We start from the raw sequence: 26,024 nt of genomic DNA, 5'->3' as shown, positions 1-26,024 counted from the left end.
ACAGGCGTCGGATGAGTTTTACCCCGGCATGAGATACAGTGCTGTTGGCTGTGAGTTCAACGTTAATGAATCGACGATGTATATTAAACAACGTGTCTTTAAACAGAGGTACACACAAAACAAGGATGCATATTGATCAGTTGACAAAAAGGTGACTCAAATCTCAAAGGAACCGAACCCCGTATTTTGCCTTGGAGCAGCGGTCCAGTGTTTGCTGATTCACTGTCCACAGCAACGTTACAGACCATAACTGCCTTGAAAAATGAGAATAGACCCCATGTACAGCCCCTTTGTGCTTCGCAAATGTTACAGATGAGCTAGGTGTAACAAGCCCCGAGTGAAGAAAGTAGGGTAATGTCTGTTGAGTATATCTAATGTTGCCTTACTAAGAAAATCAGGTGTCATACTACACCTATTTTTAATCCAACATTTGGTTACATTTTCTGAAAAGTCATAAGCCTGATGGCTTTAAAAATCTTCTTCACCTGGGCTACATTTGTTTGCGATAGCAATGCACCCTGTTTGTCACAGATCAGCTGCCCTTCACTAAGCAAACATCCTTACAAAGCAGGGCATCCAAAACAACTTCAAAACTAAGGTTTGGGGCTTAAAAGTAATGACTGATTCTCTTTAAGGAGAGCTCTGCATCCATTTAAACACACACACATATATATAAATATATGTGTGTGTAAATATATATATACAACATTTGTGTGTGTACATGTAATATATGTATTTATAGCATTTCCAACCAAATCCAACTTTATCTTGTTTAGGTCCAATGTTAAACATTCCAGGAAGCTGGTAACTCTGTATACTATTTTGAACGTCTTCTCTCAATCTAGAATTAAATTTTTAAAAAGAGAGAGGGAGAGGAGGCGACAATAAGGGGGGAAAGAGATGGCCCATCCTACATGCAAAGTGCGAATAGGGAATTGGAGCCAGGTTGTGGGGAGAGAGAGACATGTAGCCACTTCGGGTGGTTGGGCAAAGTTCTTGCAGTCTATAGGGGCCTATCATTGTCTTTAAAAATTGACATGGCCCTGACCAGTGTGGCTCAGTTGCTTGGGCACTGTTCTGCAAAGCGAAACTTCGCCAGTTCAATTCCCGGTCAGGGCACGTGCCTGGGTTACAGGTTCAGTCCTCAGTCAGGATGCATAGAAGAGGCAACCAATCACTGTTTCTCTCCTATATTGATGTTTCTCTCCCTCTCTTTCAACTTCCCTTCCTCCTCTCTAAAGAAAAAAATAAATAAAATCTTGAAAAGAAAGAACATTTAGAAATTGACACGAAGTTGATCTTTAACAGTACTTCATGGCTGACGGCCAGCTGGGGGACTCTCCTCAGAGCCCTTAAATTTTTGTCTCCGAGAAGATTTCTCTAGGCACCCTGAGTACTGAGCACACTTTCTAAGGTGAAATGGTCCATACAGAAGAGGGACCTGGAGGGCTGGAGCTCTGCAAACACAGAGCCCATTTGGGAGACTATTTCACCTGACAGGTTCCCATAAGGGGCTATGCGTGGCCTGGCAGCGTTTTCTCCAGTATGAACTCTATGTCTGCGGGACAAGGATCGATCTTCAATTGTCCTGCTAGCAAAACGCAGGCCCTGCAGCCCCAGCATCATGTCATTGCGTGACCATGACAATTTTAGCTTATAATCATTACAGGCTACAATTTATCTCCAAGTTCCTTTGAAAGTCTGCTGTTGTTTACGATTTTGTCTTTGTGTAACTACTAGAAATTGCAGTGGGCATGATCCAAACAGAGGGCTGGGAGCTACTTGTTCCCTTCCTAAAAATACATCAAAGCTATTGATCTAAATAATCTATCAATCTAAAATATTGAGAAATGTATTTCATTCTCCATAAGTTCCTTGAACCAGTCCTTCCTTGGTGACAGCTGCTGGTGAGTGAGTGGCACTGAGGCCTGACTACAGAGAGCTGACTGTCCTTTGCAGCTTGAGGACTTTGGGAAAGTCCACATGATGATAATCCACACCTATCCAAGAAATATGAGGACTCGGAGCTAAATACCAAGATCAGTCTATTAAATGCCAAAAGTACTGGCCGCAGAGTGTCACTGAGTCATACTTTCTAATCCCAGAAAAACCCAAAGGCCCTAAATCTTGAGTTCTGCTTAGAAGAAATGCTCTAATCCTCAGACAGGGGCCCAGATGACCCAGGTGTGGTAGCAATGAGATGGTATAGAGCACCAGCATAATATCAGTAATAACAATAATGATAAAAAGAAACGCTAACATTTGTTGAGCATTTATTGTGTTCCAGGCACTAGCAGTGTATTATCTTTTGTAATCCTCTCCACAACCTACATGTGATTATTATCCACCCTTTGCATGATAAAACAGCTAGGGCTTTGTGAGGTTAAGTAACATGCCAGAGCATTCAGAGCTAGTAAATGTAGGCAATGAAGCCAATTTCCCTGACTCCGTACTGACATGGCCTCTGTGAGATGCTTTCTGGCAGAGTAAAGAGGGAAGTGCTCACAAACCCCTGGGGTCCTCTTCCACTCTCTCCTGCCTTCCTAAATATACAGCTTGCACACATCCCTAACGCCAAACACACACTCTACGCAGAAAGACGGCCCCGTGAACACACAACAAGAAGGCTGCTTTCTGCAAACCAAGGAGAGAGGCCTCCGGATAAAACCAAAGCTGCTGACACCTTGATCTCAGACCCTGGCCTCCTTGTCTGTATGGAGAAATAAATTTCTGTAGTTCAAACCACCCCGTGTCTGGTATTTGGTTATGGCAGCCCTAACAGACCAATATATCTTCCTTTCCTGAGGGGGCGTTTAACCCCCACCCCTCATCTGGACTGTGGGTCGAACTTAGTGACTTGCCTCCAAAGAACAGAGTAAGGAAAGTGAGAAACAAGGACTTCCCAGCGGAGGAGCCTGGCCACCACCACCGGAACAAAGCGACCGAGGCTAAGGCCACCAGTTAGTTCTAAGTCATGCTGGCAGCATGGGCCACCTGATGGGCTGGACGAGAAAGGCATTTCACATCCGAGGTATTTGTCCCAAATATCCTTCGACCCAGATGAACCATGAAAAAAAAATCAGACAAAGCCAAAGTGAGAGATATTCCACAACATATCGAACCAGTGCTCCTCAAAATTGTCAAGGTTATGAAAAACCAAGATGAAAAACTGTCACACAAGCCAAAGGCTAAGGAAACATGATGATCAAATGCGATGTGGTGACTTGGGCTGGATCCTAGAAGAGAAAAAGACATTAGTAGGAAAACGGGTGAATCTAACTGAAGTCTGAACCTTACTTAACAGTAACATCCTAATATGGGTCTCTGAGTTATGACAAACGTCCCGTGGTAATACACAGTGTCACCTGGGTGTGCAGGAACTTTCTGTACTATCTCTGTAACTTTTCTGCAAACCTAAAATTATTTCAGAATAAACATTTGTTTTCTTCTCAATGGGCAAGGCAAATGAACAGGCCAGTCACAAAAGAAGTGCATAAGGTCAAAAATCTATGGGAATGATATACAAAGAAACATAAATGGTAACAGTGAGTCATTTTTCGCCCCTCGGAGTGACAGCGGTTGTCCAAAGTGATAATACCCGATGTTTTTGAAAAGGTATGGGAGAATAAGTAATTTCCCAATGGTATCTAATGTCTTTACCAAGTACATACCTCAATTCATTTCCTAAAGGAATTAACAAGTCCTCAACATAATAATAGTTATTGAAAACTTACAATGCTCCAGGCACTGTGAAAAACAGTACACATGCAGTGGATCATTTGACTTTGGTGATAATTCTATGAGGTAAATACAATAGTTATCATCTACATTTTAAGGATGGAAAACCTAAACTGTAATACATATAATACAACAACTGGCATGTTTATTATAGTAACGACCCCCACCAACGAATCACGCCTCCCCGTATCTGTGCCCCAGCGCAGTCCTCTCTGGCAGTGACTCTGGGTTTAACCACATCTGCATAGCCCGTGGGCACAGACAGCAGTGTGGTGACAGCCAAAGGAAGGGATAGGGGCTGTGTGGAGGTGGGCAAAGGGGGGGAAATGGGGACATCTGTAATAGTGCCAATAATAAAAATAAAGAAAAATTGCAAAAAAAACACAAACCAACCCTAAGACTCAAGGTCAGTCAACAGTCAGCACCAAGCACCAGACATGGGAGAGACGGGACAGCTTTGCTGGAAGGTGCTTGACGTGACACCCTCATGGTGTCGGAAAAGCTGAGCAGTTCAGGATTGTTTTTAGAACCTAATAAATATGTGGCCATGGATCGTGGACTAAACGACCTTGAGGGACACATAACAGTGGTTATTTGACTCTTCTAGCACACTGCTTACCAATGACTACATTTAATTTAAATAAAGTAAATGTTATATTTACCACCTCCAGTCTCTATTATATGCTGTCACTTTTTTATTGTTGTTCAGGTTCAGTGGCCTGCATTTTCCCCCTCCTCTCCCCCCCACCCCTGCCACCCCCCCACCTCCCTCCTCTGATTCCACTCCCCCCTTGGTTTTGTCCACGTGTCCTTTATAGTTGTTCCTGAAAACCATTCACCTTTACTTCCCCAAATAATAATAGAGCAGAGCTTGGTATGTGGTAGTCATAAACACATATAGCATTTAACATTCACGGTGTCCAATGCTGTTAGTAAGATGTAATGTATTTGAACATGAACAGGAAACCAATGCAGATGTCAGTTTGTACACTGTAGAGCTGTTTTATCAGCGACGGAAGGTTTCACACAGCACAACTAGACACTTAGTCAGGAGCAACGTCTTTTCCCTGTAAGAAATCTTCTGCTCTAAGAGAGCAAGAAAAAAAGCAGAAGTTTGTGAGCAGGTGTAGCATCTTGAATAATCAAAACCACGTATAGAAAGTGTCTAATACTTCCCCAGAAAGGCCATGCCGTCACCAGGTTTGGAGACCCTGGCCCCCAGCACTGAGGCTGGAGGCATGGTGCAGGGAGAGCACTCAGAAGAAGTCGCACAAGGGACTTGGATGGACGCCTCGCTGCTCTGCCCCGCCTCCATCTGTGGACTGAGACTGCACGGTTTACATCAGCAATCCTCCAGCTTCCAGGAGCACGTGCACTGGCGTCGTGTTGCGGCACGGATTCTGGTTCAGTGGGTCTAGGACGGGGCCTGAGAGTCCGCAGGTGTAAGAAGCTCACAGATGGTGCTGATACCGCTGGGCCAAGGGTTTCGGTCACAAGTAGTAAGGATTTTCATTACATTTTTTATAATTCAGTTGATTCATGAAAAGACATTCGCTTTTACTTGTTATAGTGGCTAATTTTGTGGCCGTTTGACTAGACTAAGGAATGTCCAGATAGCTCGTAACACATTATTTCTGAATGTCTGCGGAGACTTCTCTACCAGAGATTTTCATCTGGATCAGCAGAGTAAAGAAGACCACCCTCATCACCACAGGCGGGCATCACCTGATTCATCGGAGGCCTGAACAGAACAAAAAAGATCAGGGAGGGCAGACTTGCACTCTCGCCTTGACCTGGGACATCCATCTCCTCCTGCCCCCAGGCACCAGCAGCCCCGGTTCTCGGGTTTTCAGACTCAGGCGGGCCTGCACCTTCAGTCTCCCGATCCGGGGGCCTTTGGACCTGGAGTGAGTTACAGCAGCGGCTTCCCTGGTTCTCCAGCCTGCAGACGGCCGGTCACCAGACTCCTCAGCCTCCATGACCACGTGAGACAATTTCTGTAACAATTTCCTTTGGGGTTTTCGCTGTGCATCATGGTAACTTATAGTATCACATGGCTTTTTAAATTTAAACGACTTTAAATTAAATAAAATTTTAATTTTAATTTTAATCCCTCAGCTACATGAGCCCTACTTTAAAGACTCGGTAGCCTCATGAGGCATATTAGACAGCATGGGAGGACATTTCCATTGTCGTAGAAAGTTCCACTGATCAGTGCCAAACTGGAGACTGTTCTGTTACCAAGTGAAAATCAGAAGAATATAAGGGGTACCCTAAAACAAATCAAAACGTAAAATCTTGAGCTGTCACCTATAAAATTCCAGCCATTTTTGCTCAGAAAAACAACAAACATAGGTCAAGACAACATGATACCACCAAGAAAGGAAGCTTACATACCTTCTTCTCAGGGAAGTGCCGCGCAGCCCACCCTCGAGTGCAACGTGCCAGGGGCGGGCTGGAAGGCAGAGCTGGGTAACGCTGGACAGCTGGGGCTAAAGCGAACAGGCCCCGCGCTCTTCATGCCTCATTCCACAGCCATGCTCATGACCCTTTACTCCTATCGGTCAGTCTTCTGGCCTGATGGGGAACTAATACCAGTGAGAAAAAAGTTTAGCCGATGATGTGGAGTGCACTTTCACGTCCTATCTGGAATACTCAACTCTGACTATTCAATACAAGTAACAACAAGCAAAAAAGAGAGAGAGCAAGAGAGTATTCATTAGCTAGAAAGTTAGGTTCTCCAGAGAAAACAGAACTAATAGGATAGGTAGCTAGGTAGATATAATTTCAGTGATATATATATATATATATATATATATATATATATATATAATGAAGGGGGATCCAAAAAACCTCAGAATTTATTATTAAAAATTGTATATTCTTACATGTTTAAACCTCAGTCACCTTCAAAGTACTCTCAATTTGATGCAATACACTTATTGAGATTTTTTTTTCCACTACTCAAAACAGTTTTTGAACTTGTCGATTTTCATGCCTTTTAGTGTTTCTGCTGTTTTTCGTTTCACCTCTTCCACATCAGCAAAACATTTTCCTTTGAAGACTTTTTTCATCCAGGGAAACAAAACCAAAAAAAAAGTCACTCCAAGTGAGATCCAGTGAATAGGGAGGGTGGAACACAGGGTTCATGCTGTTTTTGGTCAAAAACTGCTGAACACTCAGTGAAGTGTGGGCAGGCTGCTTGTAAATTGCCCATCATGAAATGGGCAAGCACATTGAAAGTTTTCAAAAAAAATTCAGGGAAGCCAAACACAGCCTCTCACAATGATGCCAGCTGGTACACTGATATAGACGGGTTCCCAGAACACTCCCCTGTGCTACAAGGGGCCCACCCTCCAGAAGATCATTCCAGTTTTCTGATGCCCACCCCCCATAGTTGGAGAGAGAGTGGGGGGAGATAGACGTTAAGGAGTTGGCTCCTGTGATTGCGAGGGCTGGCAGGTATGAATGTGCATGCCCACAGACAACTCGTGGAAGAACTGGTACTGTAGTTTTGAGTCTGAAGACAATCTGAAGGCAAAATTCCTTCTTTCTTGGAAGACTTCGGGCTTTTCTCTTCAGGCCTTCAGCTGATTGGATGAGGTCCACTCACATTATGCAGCATAATCTGCTCTAATCAAAGTCTACTGACTTAAATGTTAATGTCATTTTAAAAAAATACCTTCACAGAAATATGCAGCCTGGTGTTGGACCAGACAAGAGGGTACCATAGCCCAGCCAAACTGACACCGAAAATGAACCATCCCTGGAGGACAGAGGCTGTGAAATCTTGAGCTCCCAGATCCCTAACATGTGGGGCCTCTCGACCAGCTCCCTCTCTTGTTCCTCAAACCCCCAGCGACACCAGTGGAGACTGCAATGACAGGGATGCTGTCATCACAGCACATAATGAAGGCAGACTTAACTGTGGTGGCCACCTGTCCCCTGACTCACATTGGACTGTTGACAGAGAGTCTCCATGAGCTCTCACAAGGGGACACCTGATGTCAATACCGAGATTGCTCCAGGCCAGGAGCGTAGCAGCGAGCATCAGCCTTTCTCTCTGCTTCTAACTCCCCGCTGCCAGCGCACACCCAGCTCTGAAAACTGGAATTACATTTTGCTGGTTATGTGACCAGTTGGGAAATCTGGAAAATACAGGAAATGTTTGTCAACTACTCTGGGCATCTCAAAACATCAGCCCTGCTGGAGGGGGAAGGGTTTTCACTAACAGAGCCCTTTCTGGCCTCCAAGCCCAACCTGATTTTCCCCTGGGCTGGGTGTATATAGAAGAGAATTTGCTTCCCAGAAAAAAATAATTCTTTCACACCATGTTCTTTGTGTGCTCTGAGAGATAAGATTGCACTTCCACTAAAATGTTCCTTCTGTCTTTAGTCCTAGTTTTATATTCATAATTGATGAATATATAGCCCACAGTGGTGTTATCTCAGTGAGAAGAGGGAATTAAGTTCTAAATCTATACAAATCCTTCCTCTCCATAATAGTATTAAATATTCAGACAGCCCTTTTCTGGGCTAATTTCCTTTACCACATTTAAAAATGTAATCATAAACTGTGTGAATCACAGGCACTAATATCCAACTGCAACTTTTTGTATTTGCTTTGGCATGGTCCTTGGGGAGCTTTTTCTAAGCACTGGGTCAGAGAGTGAGTCCCAGTTGTGATATTACAGGCCCCATTCTCCGCATTTGTTTATTTCACCAGACATCACTAGACTCCACGATTACCAGTTACTCTCAACTGTTAATGAGAAAAGAGTATCAAAAGTACAGTTACGTAAACCCATGAAAGTATTGGTTTATTTCCACTCCTGATGCAGACTTTGAAAGATTCCAGGAACCAAATCCTATCATAATTGGGTGTCATAGGAAGTATGAGAATGATATACAACGAAGGTGACTCAGTTTCCAACAGTCAATGTCAATTCAGGGAATGAAACCAGTAGATTCATTCACACAGGGTGAAAAAGCGCACTGAAAATCTGCCCCATTCAACAACTTGGCCTGCGATCCACCCTCCCACGCCCTAGACTTCTCCCCTGCTGCCTCCCCTGCTCTATCTTGCATCTCCCCCTTCGCAGATGCATCCCTCCGATTAGCCCGGCCCATTCCTATTTTAGGACCCATCAAAGTCCTCTCTGCTAGGTACTCACGACTCAAATCCCATAAACCTCCTCAGAGTGTATCACTTAGAATTAATCTCTCCTCCTCTGTCCTTTCGAATATATTGTCTTTACCAGATTGGAGCCTGTATCACATTTCGGGTTGGGGTTACTTGTGTGTCTTTCTCACAATTGGTGAGTCCTGACTCAAAAATTTACTGTATGTCGTTTTTCTTTCTCTCCCAGCACCTAACACACCATCTGCCCAAATGTTTGAAACGGAGTGGGACGGAAAGGAACGGGAACAGCTGCGAAGAAGGGCAGAGTCACCGGCTCGAGTTAAGCTGTGCATACAGCTCTCAGGAAGGCCCCGTGGTTCTACAACACAGCATAAGTCTTTAGGACACAGGGGCCCAAAGATGGGAGAAAATGTCCTTAAAGAAGGGACATTTCTCTACACAGAGAAGTAGAGGAGGATGTGGGGGGGCGGGCTGGGGGTCAGGTGAAGAGACACTTCAGCAAGGACCAGGGTGCACGCACTATCCCAGAACTGCCTCTCACTTCCTGTACTGGCAAGAAGATTCTCCCAACTCTGTAAGTGGATCTTCCCTAGCCAAGGGCAGTGGTAAACTACGACTATTTCTGAACATGTGCTGTAGTAAATAATTAGTTGTGTTTAAGGCTCTTCCATACACATCACCACATTCTACTTCTATGCACCCTGTGAGGTAGCATGGTAGTTAATTTTTTTTCCTTTCTATTTTATAGATGAAGAGAGAGAACCTCAGGCATTAAATAATTTCGCTAAGGTCACACAGGCAGTTTCTGGCAGAGCTGGAACTGTACCTCAGGTCTTTTTGATTCCTGTTTCAGGTGTGGAGGTGCATGTGAACTACACTCCCACTTTAGCAGGAGTAAGGATTGCAAGCCTTGACCACTGCTTACTACTTCTGCCGCAAACACTGTGGATTGGGAAGGGCAAGGAGAAGCCAGGGTGTGGAAGCAGGGAATGCTCAGGCGAGGCAAGGAGTGGGGCAGGTGGGGAGACTGAGCCCTGGGTGTTGGATTTATTATGTCAGGAAATTCAGACTTTTGTTGAGCCTTTTTCTCTAGACGCAGAAACTTTGTCTCTTAAGACAAAGCCTTCAAAGTCGTTACAATGACCATGTCGAACAAAAGGACTCTCTGCTGGTGTGCGGTCATCAGAGAGCTTCTGGAAACCCATTCGGGAGCCCCTGCTCCAGCCAGGGTGGAGGAGGGACTGACCGTTTCTTGGGGAAAAGAGAAAAAGTTGGGGTTCTTTGAGCTCTCAAAACGTGCGATCTTGAGACATTTGATCCCGAGATAAAGTGCAAGTACCTCCTTGACTGAAGTCCTGGATGTTCAGCCACAGGCGGCAGCCACTTTTCATGGACAAGACTTGCTGACAAGTTCGCCTCATTCAGTGTTGTGACATTTTATGGGGATTTATCTGAGTACTATTGCTACACAGTCATAACAGGTTGGGTAAGAAAGATGTTCCAAAATGCAAGGCAAGGTTGGCCATAAAATCTTTTTCGACTCTCTGGCATTTTGTGCAAAAAAGGGAAGGGGACACATATATTAAGCCAACATGTAACACATGCAAATTATACATCTGATAACAAGAGGGAAAGTGCATGCTGCTCCTACATAAGATTTGAGTAGGAGCAGCATGCACTACTGAGTGCTGAGTAGGTCCTCAGAGGCAGTAGTAGTAGCAGTAGTAGTAGGTCCTCAGCAGTGCTGAGTAGGTCCTCAGAGTGAGCAGATGAAGGGAAGGAGAAGACTGGAGATAAACTGGAAGAAGAACCCCGGAGATCCCTGAGGTTGAGGAGGAAAAGAGAAAAGCAAACCAAAATGATGGAAGGAGATGACTAAAAACTGAGAGAGACAGGAGAAGATTAAGGCTCTGCAAATATGAATATCTGCTCATCAGAAAAAGATTTTGACTTTTTAACCTACGTTTCAAGAATAACATTTCAAAAATTTACTTTAAACATTATCCCATTTTGCTTTGGTAGATTTAAAGTATACAAAAAGAGCTTAGCTTTTTAAATATTAAAATATATAATTTATGGAGGTGGTGGGACTGTGAACAATTTTTAAGTTTATATAATTTTAATATTGTTTGGAATATGCATGTGTGAATACCTACAAGATCTGCCCAGAAAAAGTCCAGCCATTGTTAATACAATGAGAGCAGTTTGCACAACATCAATGTAACCTGCCAGCCAAGGTTACATTGTAGAATGGACTGGAGTGCGCATGCATGAACGATGGTGACTTCACTGTACTAATCAGTGGGGATGGAAGACGCTGTGGAGTGAGTGAGCATGTGTACTGTGTGGCCGTCATATTCAAAGTGACTGAGCAAGCACACCAAGGAATCTGCATCAGATTTTGCGTTAAGCTTGAACATTCCTCCCCAGAAACTGTTTCAATGATTCAGAAGGCCACAGCTGTAGGCAAGATGAAGCTGGTGATTGGCAGCTTCATCACAACAATGCGCCTGCTCATGCATCACATCTCATGCAGAGTTTTTTGGTGAAACATCAAATCACCACGGCGACTCAGTCCCCCTACAGCCCAGATTTAGCACCCTATGACTTCTGGCTTTTCCCAAAAGTAAAATTACCATTGAAAGGGAAGAGATTTCAGACTGTTGATAAGATTTAGGAAAATACGATGGGGCAGCTGATGGTGATTGGGAGAACTATGTGAGTTCCCAAGGTGTCTACTTTGAAGGGGACTGAGACATTATTGTCCTGTGTACAATGTTTCTTGTATCTTCTTCAATAAATGCCTCTATTTTTCATAGTATGTGGCTGGATACTTTCTGGACATACCTTGTATGTTTACATGTGTGCAATATATATGAGGGAGGCATGTATAATATATATGTGTGTGTGATACATACACTTATGTATTTAGAAAAAAACTATATATGTACAAATATAGTATGTGTCTATGTATATGTATATATGTATGTATACATATACTTTTCTTTAAGAACACTGGCAAAGACCAAGAGATCTTAAGCAGGTTTTGAACTTTGGGTTCACTAGCCTACACAGAGTAATATTTTAGCTAAAAAAACAAATTGTTGAGAAGAATAAATGGCTAGGTTGCTGTTGGTCCAAAACGACAGATACAGGGGAAGGCAGGCTGCCCCCACCCCCAGATGAAGCCATGAGGAGGAATAGAAGCAGGAAGGACATTAGCCCTTCGATCTGGAAGGGGGGCCTGCAGAAAGCTGCAGTCCACAGCTAATTAGAAGAGCCAAACAGAACACGTCGAACTCCCTCCTTTCAGATAAAACCAAACTACTTCCTTCTGATAAAGAGGAAGAAATTAAAGACTTCTTTACAGGGTTCTGTACAGCATGTATGTGCGATGCGTGTGTTAATACCAAGTTAAATCAGACTTGTAATTACTGTCAGTCAAGTAGAGTCTAGAGGCAAATTTTTGACCCTGGAAAAAAAACAAACCAAAATGAATTGTATTTTATTCAAAGAAGTAAATCTATTATTATGTATTTATTATTACTTCTTGCCTATTTAAAAGAGTGTGGAGGGTAGGAAACCTGATATAGCTTTTGGTTAAAGTCAAGCATAAATGCTGTTGAAATAGAAATTAAAACCAGAAAGGAAGAAACAAATACCCTAAGCACAAAGGATAATTCAGTTACTATGCTTGAGGTCTAGGCTTGGCCCGAGCTTCTTGGCAGTCAAGACCAAAAGGAAAACACAGAGAGTTATATAATGCCAACGAACGAGAGCACACAAATGCTTTCTTCTGCTAATAAATTTTCCAGAAATCATTCATCATTAGGTTAAACAATAATTGATAACAGTTGAGGTCTTGTGGAAGGAGCTTACGTTTGTATTTCTTAAAAAGTGCTCTTTTTTTGTCTTGGCATAAATGTGTTATTTGCTCTTACTTATGAAAGGTTAATTTATATGCTAGTGATGTTAAATCTGTATGGTTGTACAAAAGTGTAAAAGACCATGGACAACACATTAGGGTCTTACTCTCAGGTGTTCATGGGCAAACTTTACCATTTTAATCAAAGCCAGATGCCAGGCCACGGTGATTTTCATCGCAAATCTACTATAGGATATAACAAACAACCTCTGTATTCATGAATAAGTGAGCATTCTCCAAAGAGTTATAACATCCATGGGAATTTAAGATAGCTTGGACATTTATATGAGGATATTTTATTATAGTTCAAAGTGTTTTGGAGTGCAGTAAGTTTATTTCCATTTTAATGTCAGAGTAGGGGGATGGGTGGATTCGCCTTCCTTAGGATGAGGCAGAGAAGTATCTCTGTAGAAGTGTTAACACAGGCACAGGGGAAAAGGTCACGGGAAAGATTAAGAAGTGAAGATAAAGGCTTATACTAAGAGACACAAGGGGGAGGGGAAATGCAGATGCCAAAGGAAACAGGGCTAACAGACACTTATGAAGAATATGAGAAAGAGATACAAGTGGATTTTCAAGGAAAAGGTGAGTTTTAGAAACAAATGATAAAAAATTGCTAGAAATCCTATTTTAAAACTAGAGCTGAAGATCAAATGGGAAAACAACTGACAGAGACTACAGAAATTCTATAGGTCAAAGGAGTCAGTCACCTGAGAGTCTAAGGTGCACAGTTCTGTGTAATATATGAAGTGTATGCCATGTAAGAGCAGGAATAATTACAGCCACATGAGGATTTAAAGCCTGTGGCTATTGCTGTCATAGCCAAACAAAGTGGAAAGAATGGAGTTAAATATTATAGGAGGTTTGGTAGAGAAGCAAGGGGGAGAAGAGAGAGATGATGAAAAGCAGCAGCATCGACAGGAAAATCATCGGTTTGGAGTTGGACTCACGTGGATATGAATCCCTTTTCACCGCTCACTGGTTCTGTGATGTGGGACCAATTACAGAACTTCTCTAAGTCTCACTGTCTTCATTCATAAAGTAAACATAACAGTAAAATTATGAGGAGAGGCAAATGAAATAATATTGAGAACACCTAGCCCAGGGCCTTCCACAAAAGTTATTAATGCATTTATAGGGATGGGGCAGGGGAGATAGAGAGTGAAAGAGGGAGAAAGAAAGGAAAGATGGAGGGAAGGGAGGAGGGATGGGGAGAGAGAAGGAAGGGAGGGAGAGAGGGAGGGAGGGAGGGGAAAGAAGGAAGGAAGGAAGGAGAGAGAAAGAAGGAAAGAGAGAAAGGGGGGAGAGAGAGAGAGAGAGGAGGAAAGAAAGAAAGAAAGAAAGAAAGAAAGAAAGAAAGAAAGAAAGAAAGAAAGAAAGAAAGAAAGAAAGAAAGAAAGGAAGGAAGGAAGGAAGGAAGGAAGGAAGGAAGGAAGGAAGGAAGGAAGGAAGGAAGGAAGGAAGGAAGGAAGGAAGGAAGAGAAGGAGAGAGGGAGGGAGGGAAGGAGGGAGGGAGGGAGGGAGGGAGGAAGGAAGGAAGGAAGGAAGGAGGGAAGGAAGGAAGGAGGGAAGGAAGGGGCTTTACTTAGGGAGCCTGCAAGGAGATTCAGACAATCAAACAGAACAGTGGGGAAAGCCTATGCTGTTTTTTCTATTGGATGTCTTAGAGCAGAAATGCCCCTCAGAGATTATTGAATTCAACTACAATTTTATGGAGAGTTAAACTGATGCCCAAAATGGTACTATTCAAGGTCACACTGAAAGTTGGCAATAGGTAAAAAATCTATTGTGGTTATTTCAGAAAAGAAATTTAATTTCAGGCAAGGTTGGATGATTTACTTATGGCCATCACTGTGGAGGGTGGGGTGAGCATTAGCCGTGGCTGGCTTAAATTTCAAAAATTTAATACCTGAATTTTTTACTTGCTTTTGGCCTAGTCACTTGAAGAGTCTCTTCTACATTTAATGAATAGTGTTTCATATTCTATTTAAATATATTAACCTAAAGAATCTGTTGAACAACTGATTCATTATAAGACTGCTAAGACTGAGCGTGTACCTCTTTGGAGGAAATAGTTACTACCTCCCTGTTACTTTAACCATTGTCTCTGAAGACACTTTAGTCCCGACATGTCAGTTAATAGCAGAATCATTGGTTCTTGGCAGCCGGAGCTTCTTGATACCTTTCCCCTTCTTCTAGCCAAATCCTAGCAACCACAATCACAGAGATACTTTTTGACTCCCCATAACCTCATTGTTGTTTTCACAGTGTAGCCAGAAAGAGTATTTTTCAAAGGGGAAAAAAAAGGTTTCTTTTCTTCTAAGGAAAAGAAATGTTTCAGCCAGTGAGGCCTATTGTTGAATGTTTATAGAGAGTGTAATAATATATCTCCTTTCTTTGTGTTCAAGTCCAAATCACAAAAAAAAATACTTGGAATGGGATTTTGTTTATGTTTATTTGTTTCACATCAGCCTATGTCACAAGACCTGCTCAGGCTGACTTCAGCTCAGGGACACGGCAGAGGTCCTTAGTTCCACTGCTTAATCCGATAACTTGATTCCTGCCTTTATAAACACAGAGGAAGCCCGGGGAAAGTAAGATTCCACCTGAGTCCTGAGGGACGGAGAAGAGTTCACTAAATGCAGTGGTGGGAAAAGGTATGGACATAAGCAAAGAGGTGAGAAAAATCACAGTTTGCCTAGAGCGGAGAAAGAGATGGCAAAGATTGGCTATTGGGAACAAGGGAACCACTGAGACTTTAAAAGCAAGAAATGGACAAATCAAAATGACATTTTAGGAAGATGAATCGGACAGTCATGTGTAAGATGGATTCAAAAAGCCAGAGGACCAGCTCACAGACCCTCACAATGAGACACATGAAGACCTGAACAAGCAGTGATGGGAAGAGCTGAATGAGAAACACGACATAAGTGGCAGCTGACTGGGCCTGAGGAGTCAGAAAAAATGAAGAATCAAAGGTGGCGCTGAACTAAAGCTGGACAAATAGGAGTAAGATATCACTACTGACAGAAATTGGAGAGTTGATTTTACAAAGACAATGATGAATTAATTGATCGTTTTCCCGAAGTCACTGGTTCTCCTACACTAGTGATTCTTCACTGCATTACTTCCGCCTCTGACAATCCACGTTTGTATTTCCCCAGGTTTAGTTCTTGACTCTCTTTTTTTCTTTCCTATTCTTTACCCTACAGACAGTGCATTCATTCCCATAGTCTCAATGGTGACATGTATGTTCGTATTCCTCAATTCCTATCTACATCCAGCCTTAGCTAAGTCCTGAGTTCAACCTCTGTTCCAGCGTGCTAAGGCTCCCCCTGGGAGACACATCCACCATCTCAAACCAACGTGTCCCGGAGTAAGCGAAGTAATGGCACACAGGCAAGCTGAAAAAGCAAGCCTTCATTGTGAACCCATATGGTCAGTAGATCTTGATCCTTCTTATGCTTTGGAATCAACTAGGAAGCATTTGAAATGCACACGTAGCCAGTCCATAGCCCATCCAGGAGAGGGCATATATGTATGTTTGAAAACGTTCACAGGTCTTCCTATTGTGAAATGGGGGTTGAAAATTACTGACCAATGATAAGACTGATCAGTGGACCTATAACCCAAAGTCTGGAACGAGGAAATGGAACAATCAGGAGCTGGAGTCAGGTTATAGAACAAAGCTCGATGTCCTGAATGAAACAAACATGTAGAAGGGTTTGGATAACAAAGATTAGAAATGGGTTTCAAGTCAAAAGCAGGTATTGGACAACAAAGGAGTGACAAATAGAGGAAGCTTTATGGTTTGGACAGGGGTTCCTGTGAGCGTGATCCCAGACCAGCAGCTTCGGCATCACCTGGGAACTTAGAAATGCCAAACTCCTCAACCACACCTGACCTCCTGACTCCCAAACTCTGGTGGTGGGGCCAGCAACATAGGTTTTAAGAAGCCCCCCAGATGACCGTGATGCACAAGAAAGCTTGAGAACCACTGTTCAGGCAGATCAGGGAGCAGACGGAAGGAAAGGACCTAAGCAGAGACCAGGGTACCTGGAGGCCTTCAACTGTTTCCAGATTTCATGGAAATCTCATTAATTAACCATTCCCTGTACTACACAGGAAGTCATATCTAATACTAAGGTATGGACAGTACTCTCTGACAGCAGTGAAACAAAGTCAGAAATCAAAACAAAAGTCTGTAAAAAAATACAGTAAAAAATCATGCTTCTAAATAAGTCATTGAGGAAACAAAAATTGTACTAGGAATTATAAAACACTTAGAACTGAATGTTGACAAGTATACTACATATAAACTTGCACAATGCCAACAAAGAGATATTTAAAAGGGAAATTATAATCTTGAATACATATATTAGAAAAGCTTGGTATTAAAAAATGATGAATTAAGATTCCGAACATAGAGGAAATACACCATTTTCTGAATTTACCAAACATAACTCCAGAAAAAAATCTGAAGTTGAATACAATCACAACACAAAGGGTTCTCAAACTGAGAGCCTCAGACCAGAAATAACCTCTTTGGGAACTTGCTCTGCAAATTCTCAGGCCCCACTGGTACCTTGAGTCAGAGTATCTAGGGGTGGGGCCCAGCAATCTGGGTTTTAGCAAATCCTGTCAGTGATTCTGGTGCAGCTAAAACAATAAAGGCCACCCTATAATGGAAGCTACAAAAATCATATCAGACATTTTTGTCTCTGATTAACCCCAGAGATCTTGCTTGTAACCATTATGAAGGCCTGAACAGGCTTCCGTAGGTGAAGTGAGTGACAGTCACATTACATGGATTGCGTTAAGATGGTATAAAAGTCTGGGATGCCCTGCGCCCTGCAGGGTGGCGCCCTAGCTCAGATCTCTGGCTGGTCTGGTATCCAGCCTTGAATCCAGGGGATCTTAGTTGTCTGAACGGTTCCCTAGAAGACCGCCATGTTTGCTTTAACGACATTTTCAAATAAGCTGTGGTCAGAACGCCTAGAAGGACAAAGATTTGAGATTTTTATGTTTATTTTTATTTTTGTACTGCTTCCTAATAAATGTTGTACATGTGTCAGGATTTTCTCTGAAACTTGGTTATATTGCAACTGGGTAGTGAGGTGGCAGAGGGAAGGAAAACCCCCACTTGCTTCTCTTGGTGGATACCATTACCAACCAAAAAGAACCCAGCTGTCATATTTGACCAATTAGTCTGGGCTAGTTCCCATTTAGTGGATTTAAGAGAGAATTTAAAAAAGAGAAATTGAGCCCTGGCTGGTGTAGCTCAGTGGATCGAGCATAGGCTGCAAATTAAAGGGTCGCTGGTTCAATTCCCAGTCAGGGCACATGCCTGGGTTGCAGGCCAGGGTCCCAGTAGAGGCCACATAAGAGGCAACCACACATTGATGTTTCTCTCCCTCTCTTCTCCCTCCGTCCCCCTCTCTCTAAAAATAAATAAATATAACTTTAAAAAGAATATAGGATTTAAAAAAAAGAGAAATTGAGAACAATGAGTGCAATGAGACAATTATTTTAAGAAATCTTGTAAGTGGGAGCAGAGATTTAGGGCCATGAGTGGTCTGGAAGTGGGGGCAGGGGTGCGGGTGGAGTGAAGACAAGAAAGTGAGTAGTCAGTAAAGTAATCCTCCCTATCTTTTCTTTTCTAATCTTACCCAATACACTGAGAGTATCACAACAAAAAATACTGAGTGCTTGTGATGCTTGAAACACGCACTAAGATGGTTTCAATAATTCACATTCTTAATCTGTCATAGTCTACATTTGAATGTGCACATGTGCAATCTATTTATCATCCCAAAGAGTTTTGCAAATTAGGAAGTGTATTTAGACCAATAAAGTCAGTTTTTAAACTTTTAATGTTTAAAGCAGGACAGTCTTGGGCTTTCCATGCGGCATTTACCACTCGGTTCCAGCTCCATGGGACGCCACTCCCCCTCAACCAGCACAGACTTCCAACAGTGTTTGTCCTTTGGAGGACTTTGTTCCCAGAACTTCAGGTCACAAGAAGATGGGACAGGAGAGAGGGACCATTCATTAATGAATCCCTCTCTTTTTTCAAGTCGCAGTCCTAATCCATTAGAATGCTTAATTTTCTTCGGTAACAAATATGCCCCCAAAGTTATTCTCCCTGGTCGATTAGCCGGGCACAAATTAATCCTGAGTTCTCATGCCCTGACTTCACTTTTTTTTCTTTTATAGTTCGCTGCCTGGCAGAATTCTTCTACTGAAGACTGACTCCACAGGCTGAACACAGACTGCCAGATTGGACATGCTGATTAAAAGAATGGGTCTCCTCAGCTGACACTGATTATTGAACAGAACTAATCAAGGGAAGGTGAGTCCTAACTATCTAGTCTAGTAAAAAGGCTTAGTCAGCCAAAATATATGGAGTATACTTAGACCAGGCACATTCTAAACATTTCTAACCCACTATCCAGATGTTTCCATAAAAACCTCTCTAAATTGGTTCCTTTTGGAAAGCATAATTTTGAAACTGATGAAAACAAACCTCCGTTTCCATCAGATCTAATGAATTATTCTACTTTATTAAACAAAGAACTTACTATTCTGCATCTGGTTTTTTCTCATACAAAAAGGTCTCGTTTTAATAATAGAAATAATAAATACTTGAATTCAAGTAGTCTTTTCTCCAAGGAAGTCACAAATTCTATTCATTTTTAACTCTAATTGTTTGAAGACAGTCATTGGCAAAGTGTGAGAATCCTTAATATGAACTTACATTTGACCGACTTTGGTTTCTTAAAGGCCCTTCACACTCATTCTCTCACAACCTGTGAGACAGGAACAGGCAGGTGTTACTGACATTTTGCAGATGGCGCAACTAAGGTTCACAAAGGTGAGGGACTTGCCCAAGCTCCCACAGCTAGTGGGTGCTATACGTAAAGCCCAATGATATGATTCCAAACTCCAAACCCAACCGTCTTTCATCACTTTTTCCCATTTGAGTAACTGAGCAGAAAATAGTGGATCCACCAGTACCATCCCTGTTGCCAAGGGGCTACTTACCAATCTTTTCTCCATTGATTTAGCGATTAAATTCCAGATTGGTCTTACTGAATGAACTGCCATGAACACCTTAAAGTTTTTATTTAGAAAACAACACTTTTCAACCCTCAGATAACTTCATATGTCAAACATAATAGTCTAAAGTTTAGAAGTGATTAAAAGAAGTATTTCTAGCCATGGTTTTATTCATGCCAATATGTTTGCATAATATTAAAAAATATCTTTAATGTTGTTTAACATTAATTAGACAATAAAAACTCTAACATAAATGCATCAACGGTTAGGAAAAATAATGTGCATTTGTTAGAAAAGGGATGAAGCAAGAGTCTCATAAAGTTGTGCAATTGCTGTACAGAGCCCGTAAAGCTTTCAGTTCAAGGTGACAGACAAAACACATATGTTTAGTTTTATACCTTCCCAAACCCCACTTGGAAATACTTTAAAAATTTTTTAAGAATAAATCCTCAACAGCACTGGAAACAAGAAAAGGTACAATCAGTAGGACAGAAGTTTTGAGAAAATAAAACGCAGATGAGATCAGACGGATGAACAACCCCAAGCAGAGGAAACTGCAAACACATACTAGATGTGGGAAGAGCAGCCATGAGAGATGTTGGTCCCTGAGAACTCTGCCAGGGAGGAACTGGGAGCTCTGCGAGTACAATTGTGGGATCAGAGTGGATGACAAGATGACCAAAACAGTAAAGAAATAGCCATGGAACAGCTGAGCTGGCTGTGTCCCTTCTACTGACTATGCAAGTCTGGCTGGGGATTTTGCTTCCAGGGGATCTGATTGGGTAGGGCTCCTAGCACAGGGCAAGACATGGCAGCATGGCCAAGTCTGAGGGAACTCCAGACATCCACGCTGGACACACACTCAGAAAGGGGAGCAAATTCCACACTCAAACTTGTCTTCCACTAGCAATCCTGGGGTTTCTCAGACGGCACGGCTGTTACAAGCTAACATACTCTACAAGAAAGCATGTTGAATTACACAAAAATGTTTTAATTCTAGAAGCAATGCTATGCCCCTAGAAAAGAAATAGCCATATTTCTAGAATAAGTTGTAGAGACAGATTGGAAAAATTAGACCATAAGATAAATTAAATACATAGGGGAATGTATGTCTACAAAAAGGCACCGGGCCCAGACCACTTTATGGGAGAATTTCTTTCAATAAAACCAATTCTGTCTATTTTATTTAAATCATCCCTAGACATAAAAAACAAACAAATGAACAAACAAAAATCCTCCTAACTTGCTCTGTGAAGCTAGCACAAACACACTTACCAAATGCTACTTGCTGGGTTCTCAGGGCCACATCTGTCTTTCCAAGGATTACATTTAGATAGCATCTTTTTTAAACCTGAATATAAATGTTATGAGACCCGACATACATTTTCCTATTATGACAGTCTTTGCTTCTCTGTGAACCTCATCTAACTCTACTCATTTTTTTTTAATTTGGCTCCTCTAGGCATTTCAGTTTATAGTTCTTACCACAGACCCACTTGACTAGTGAATGTAAATTTTAAAGTTCTTACTAAAGTATTAGCAAATCAAATCTAGCATAGAGTAAAAGAATAAAGCATTATAACTAAGTAGAGTTTATTTAAAAAGAGATTAATCATTAGAAAATTATTTTACAGAATTCACTTTATTAATAGATTAAAGAACTATTTGATAGGTTGATACACATACACACACATACTTGAAAATGTTATATCCATTCTTGTTTTTTTTGTGTGACTATTAGTAAGCTAAGTATAGAAGGAAACGTCCTTAAATGATAAAGAGAATATATCTGAAACATAAAGCAAATGACATTCTTGAAGGTAAAAGGTGAGAAAGAACTAAGACAAATCATCACATTATTCAGAATTATTCTGGAGTTCCTAGATAATGCAATAGACCAGAAAGTAAATCAAACATAAACATTAGAAAGAAAATAAACAAGGCTTTGAATTGACATCTGTCAACAAAGTGTTTGGAGGTCCAGTGTCTTTGAAAGATGGAAGATTTCCTCTATTTCGTATCAAGCCACCACATTTACAACTAAATAAATTGAAGATGTTGCATAGAGTGGATGTGAAACTCACTGGGTTCTATTTTTAAGAATAAAGCCATTGAGAAAAAAAATGTGAAAGCATTTTGTCAGGTTTTTTAATTGAACACCTACTATATTATTCTTAGAATAGCTCTAAGATAAGTGGCAGTCTTCAATAAGGTTGTAACCTCCAAATTTAACATTTTTCTTTGAGGGAAAATAGGATCTCCTTACAATGTCATTTCCTTATGTGATGTAGTTTCCAGGAAAACCAGAGAGTCAATGAGATTTGCCTATACCTGCCCTACCTTTTTCATAGTATTACTATAAGTTTTTTCAAATGTTGGCTATAAATGAACATTTTAAAAGCTAACTGAATTAAATGCTAACTATTGTTTAAAAAACAGTTCCTACCCTGGAAATATTCTATCCTAAGGTACAAAATATGATTGCTATATATGCTCATCCTTTCAGATTTTAAAATTTGTAGGACCGGGGACTATATCTATCATATTCTTTTCCATTACAAAGCCCAAAGTAGGCCAAGTCTGGAAAGAACTCCCTGGTGGGTCAGAGGATGTGATAGAAAGGTGAGAGTGTGTTTCTGAAAAAGAATTAAGAGGCACTCTGGTCAGAGTGAGTAGTGTAAGGGAAGGCTATGCCAGCAGGAAAGGGTGAAACTGCATAGCACTTGCTAGAAAGTTGTCAAATACATTTGACAACTAAACTCAAAGAGCACTAGGCTGAAAAGTAGGGCCTTATCTATAAAAAATGACAAATACACTCTGGTAGGATTTCAGTTTATAATGCTGATAAAGAGATAAGGTAATGGGTAGGTTTAGTTTTGTGTAGTTTCAAGGAAGAATATGGTGAATATCTTTGCAGGATTCTGGGCTGGGAGTGTATGTGCAAGCTAACTGCACAATGGTTCTATTATGTAGAACTGGCTCTAAATAAAAATGAAAAGAGGGATTAGGGTGGAGTCACTCATATAAATGCTTAGTTTTGTTCCTACTAGATATGAAGGATAAAGAAAAAAAATTTTCTGGAGAAACCTGACCACAGCCCAGAAATGAAAAAAGGAACATCTCCAAAGAATAAAATGGGTAAGGGCTCAAAGTAAAAGAGCTAGACATGTTGTTAAAAACAACAACTAAAACTCACTATCCTTGGGGCATGATTTTGGGGGGTCTCATATGGATGAAAAGCCTGGAACTATAGCATAAATAAACTTTACCTGGGGTGACTAATATCAATATAATACTACTACTAAAATGACAAATAATGACACATAACCACATCCTTGAGACTCACCTAATTAGCATTTCCTAATGTTACTTAATCACAGAATGCTTTACTATAATAAAATGTTGGTGAAACACCAACCTAGAGGGAATTATTGTGTTTGCTTGATTAAAAGAGGACAGCACCCAATAAGCCCTTCAGGAAATTATCACAACTGAATCGATGTTTGAGAAGAAACATTTAATAAAATCGTAAATAAATTCAACAGGAAAATGTTCTTATATGTTAGAGATGATCAAATATTTAGAAGTGAGTGTTATGATGTTTATAACATAGTTTAAAATACTTCACAGAAGCTCTGGTGGGGTGGCTCAGTTGTCGGGGGCATTGTCCCGCACAACAAAAGGCTGTGGGTTCAATCCCCGGGTCAGGGCACTTGCCTAGGTTACAGGACCCATCCCCCATCAGGACACACAAGGGAGGCAACCAATCAATGTTTCTCTCTCTCCCTTCCTCTCAGTCTAAAATCAATTGACATATTTTTTAAAAAATTAAAAAATACTTCTACAGAAATTTATACATTTGTGAACATTTTTGTTAAAGCATTCAATTCCAAAGAACAATACATGAAGCGGCAAGCTGGAACAGAGCCACGAAGGCTGCAGTGTAGTGTGTGAGCGAAATACGTCTGCAAAATCACATTGCCGTTCAGGCCACAGAGGGCAAAGTCATGGGCTAAATTGTGCCCTCCCTAAAATTCACGTGTATACCTCAGAATGTAGCCATACTGGGAGACAGGGCTTTTAAAGAGGTAATTAAAGCAAAATGAGGTCACATTTTGAGCCCTAATCCAACATGACCAGTGTCCTCATCAGAAGAGAAGATTAGGACACACACGTACGCACTCACACAGGGGAAAGACACAGGGAAGACCCAGCAGGAAAGCTGCCCTCTCCACAGGAGAGAAGACTCAGGAGAAACCAAACCTGCTGACACCTTGATCTTGGACTTCTGACTTCCAGAATCTGAGGAATACCTTTCTGCTGTTCAAGACACCCAGCCCGTGGTATTTTGCTATGGCAGGCCCAGCAAACAAATGCAGATGTCTTCCCAAATATATGCAAATCAGAAGGCTGTACGCAAAGGTCCTTGAGATGCTGTCTAACCTATCCATCCTCGTAGGCAAAGCCACCTCTCAGCCTTCTAGCAAAAATGAAGAGAGTGCCTGGGAGAGTTCCTGATGTCCATGGGACACAACGGCTGTGAGAGATGGCCCAGAGAGTAGAACTCGAAATCTCAATTCTAAATTCTTTACTGCTCAAACCCCATCCACCAGGAGCGTTAAAGCCTTGGCGAACAAATTAAAATGAGGGGGGAAAGTGTAAGGCTTTGCTACAGAACACACTCTGCAGTAGCATTACTTCACTTTATTCAATAAACACACATGAAAACCTAGAAGTCTCCCTCACTGTCTCTTCAACCCAGAATTCAGAGAAGGTAATGGAAGACGTTTTTATATTTTAAAAATATAAATTAGACATTTTAAATCAAGCATTTCTTCAAACTTTACCTCACACGCACAGTTCCTTGTCTCTTGTTCACCTCTCTATAAAAAAAAATAATAATAATAAGTAGAATTGTTTCCCAAGCAAATTCCTTTTCCAAAAGTTACCCAGAAGTCTTGAAAAAAAGTCAAACGTAGCACATGCTAATTATAAACGGTGTTGATTTTTCTTCCACAAATTACAGAAAAAATCTAGCAAAAAGATTTACACTCACAATTCAGCCATATCCCTGCAGGTCGCTCTGCACTGTTTCTAATTACCTAGTTATTTTGAATGTAAAGCAGCAGAGTTCGCCCAAAGGCTTGGCTTACATCCTCAGGACAATGGCCCCTTATGGCCCCCCTCCTTGACCCGTGCCCACTCTCCATTTCCGTTGACCTCTCTTGACCACCCGATCACTCTTGAAAGTCCCTTCTTTCCTCATGTCACAAACACTGCCCTTCCCTGGTTCTTTCTCAGATGCCTCTCTCTGTTTGGCAAGTTTCTGGTTCAGCGATTTTCAACCAGCGTGCCACGTCACAGTGGTGTACTGCATGAATTTTTAAAACATGTGATACCTGACTACTTAGTCAGGGGCACTGACCTCTTTTTCCCTTAGATTGTCAGATTTTTAAAAAATGACAACAGCCAACACAACACTAGCCAGCTGGTGTGAATGAATCAAAATTATAACTGTGTTTTTTCAGATCAGCAAAAAAAAATAATAATTCTTGGGGTGCTGAATTTTAGTCATTAGTTTATGTGTGCTGTGAGATGACAGAGGTGGACAATTGTTGTTCGAGTTGATTATCCTAACTGACTGATTCGTACAAAGATTATCCAAGTTAATTTGACCTTTTTCATACTCGGTCCCCGATGGAATGTATCCAACTCACGTTTCACTTACTGACTCGTGCGCACTCATATTTCAGCCCCGAAATCCTCACCTAGACCCAGGCCTGCAGTTCCTTGTGCCCTTAGATTACAGTCACAGCCAACTTGAATGCTTTCAAACTGTTCAAAAATTTAGTTCTCCTTCCCACGTAAGCTACTGTTTCCCCTCAGATCTGGCTTCCCTTTCCAGGTGCCCTGAAGGGTTCACGGTCAGCCTTCCTCACCTGGCCCCTGGTGCACTAACACCAAGTTCAGGAGTTCTGACGGAGACCATAGGTTCTCAAAGTCAAAATATTTACTAGATAACCATTCTCCGAAATGTTTCCCGACCCCCTGTCCAGCAGGTAGCTCTATCCTAACACTTAGTGGCTTGTTTTTAAGCTGATTTTGCCTATCTTCCCCTCCCCATTAGGCTTCATTAGAATAGAGTCCTGTCTTATTCATT

The 26,024-nt window shown here is 41.6% G+C and overlaps 1 long non-coding RNA gene across 1 annotated transcript in view; it reads right to left on the bottom strand.

Moving 5' to 3' along the window:
• Positions 1–2,730: 2,730 nt before the first annotated feature.
• The window catches only part of LOC123814056, a 31,036-nt gene continuing 7,742 nt past the window's right edge, over positions 2,731–26,024 (bottom strand). The window contains exons 2-3 of the long non-coding RNA XR_006784833.1: positions 6,136–6,326; positions 2,731–3,236 (exon numbers count right to left, since the gene is read on the bottom strand). This is a non-coding gene — a long non-coding RNA (uncharacterized LOC123814056). The remainder of the gene's footprint in view (positions 3,237–6,135; positions 6,327–26,024) is intronic.

The sequence above is a fragment of the Phyllostomus hastatus genome, unplaced genomic scaffold, assembly GCF_019186645.2.
Source record: "Phyllostomus hastatus isolate PE091 unplaced genomic scaffold, TTU_PhHast_1.1 phas_contig_159, whole genome shotgun sequence".
Classification (NCBI taxonomy): domain Eukaryota; kingdom Metazoa; phylum Chordata; class Mammalia; order Chiroptera; family Phyllostomidae; genus Phyllostomus; species Phyllostomus hastatus.
Note: the sequence above shows the minus strand (reverse complement) of the source record. Positions and strands in the feature narration are given on the sequence as shown.